Source organism: Oryx dammah, unplaced genomic scaffold, assembly GCF_014754425.2.
Source record: "Oryx dammah isolate SB20612 unplaced genomic scaffold, SCBI_Odam_1.1 HiC_scaffold_7658, whole genome shotgun sequence".
NCBI classification, from domain to species: domain Eukaryota; kingdom Metazoa; phylum Chordata; class Mammalia; order Artiodactyla; family Bovidae; genus Oryx; species Oryx dammah.
In genome coordinates this window covers 1-1,568 of record NW_024077311.1, presented here as the reverse complement: position 1 = coordinate 1,568, position 1,568 = coordinate 1, and the positions used below count along the sequence as shown (strand labels likewise).

The following is a 1,568-nucleotide window of genomic DNA, read 5'->3' as shown; positions in this document are numbered from 1 at the left end:
ACCCCACTTAACCGGGCTGTGGTTGGATGGCCCTCTACCCATCTCCCTTTCTCACCAGCTGCACCCATGACTCAGGGACTCTGCAGAGCTTCACTGCTCAAATCACTTCCCCCTTTCCATGCCCTTGGCCCCAGAGCCAGCTGCAGTCTTGTCCTGGACGCTGGGCCACTGATCAGCTTCCTCCCTCAGCCTCCCCGCCTCCTGTCTCATGTGCGGTTCAGGCCCCACTTGGCCCCAGCAGGGTCCTGTGAGTGTCGGCGCCGCCGCTGAAGCTTCCCCTCCTCACAGGCTCCTACTGCTTGCCCTCACCTTGGAGCAGAGCCCAGCGCTCTCAGCCCTGCTGTCAGGGCTGCAGCACATCTGCCCCTCCCTTCTCTCGCCCACTCTTATCGTGTCTCTGTTGCTCTGGGTCCTCTCTGCCGCGATGCAGACCACGTGCCTTTCTCCCCATCTTCCGGGCTGTCTCTCTCTTGGCACATCTTCCCGTCAGCTTCCCACCCACTTCTCTCCCTTCCATCCTCAGATCAGTTCCCATTTCTTCTGGGAGCCTGAAAAGACCACCAGGACTGTTGCCTCATTGGCCTCAGTGAGCTCATCCTTGGTCCTCGTCACCCGGCTGTCTTTCTGCATCCGGAAGTGGGCGGAGCGAGGGTGAGACAGCCCTTGGCTCCACCCACTCATCTGTGCATCTCTCACCCAGATCTGAATGGCACGTCACTGCCCATCCTGGAGGGCCAGTTCCTGCGCCTGGTCTGTGTGGCCGACAGCAACCCCCCAGCCACGCTGAGCTGGCTCTGGGAGGGAAAACCCCTGAGTCCCTCCCAGCGCTCAGCCCCCGGGGTCCTGGAGATACCCCGTGTCGAGGTCGGAGATGGAGGAGAAGTCACCTGCCGAGCTCAGCACCCACTGGGCTCCCAGCAAGTTTCCTTCAGCCTCTCTGTGCAGAGTGAGTTGCAGGACAGGTGCTGAGGGCGGGCAGCCTGGGCAGGTGTGTGCCTTTGGGAGGGCTGGGTCTGGGGACTGAGCTTCACCCCCTCTCCCTTCCCCAGAAGGCCCCCCTCTCTGCAGCTGTGAGACTGAGGAGCAGCAGGGCTCCTGGCCCCTGGTCCTCACCCTGATCAGAGGGGCCCTCATGGGGGCTGGCTTCCTCCTCACCTATGGCCTCACCTGGACCTACTACAGCAGGTGAGCACACCTGTCCCCCTTCAGGGAAGTCCAGGGAATGGCTCTGGAGTTGCCGGTGGGGCTGGGCGGTCCTGTCCTGCCTGCAGCTAAACTGTGTGACTCTCCAGGGACTTCCGTGTTGGTCCTGTAGCTAAGATTCCAGGTTTCCCCTGCAGGGGGCAGGGGTTGGATCCCGGGCTGGGGACTAAGATCCCACCTGCCTTGAGGCAGAGCCCAGAATGAATGAAATGGGTCTGCCTCTCTGACCTGAGACCGTGTTGGCTCTGCAGGTGTGGCGGCCAGTAGGGAGCTGGGCTGAGGGGTGTTGCTGAGCCTCGCTCCCTGTCATGACGAGATTCACCTGAGGATGCAGAGCCCAGAGGACACATGTGGGGACATCACTG

The 1,568-nt window shown here is 62.0% G+C and overlaps 1 long non-coding RNA gene across 1 annotated transcript; it reads left to right on the top strand.

Annotated features, from left to right (window-relative positions):
- The first annotated feature begins 35 nt into the window (after positions 1-35).
- Positions 36-1,568, top strand: LOC120860078. Its single transcript, XR_005720235.1, has 3 exons — positions 36-946; positions 1,050-1,185; positions 1,455-1,568. It is a non-coding gene; the product is annotated as an uncharacterized LOC120860078 (long non-coding RNA).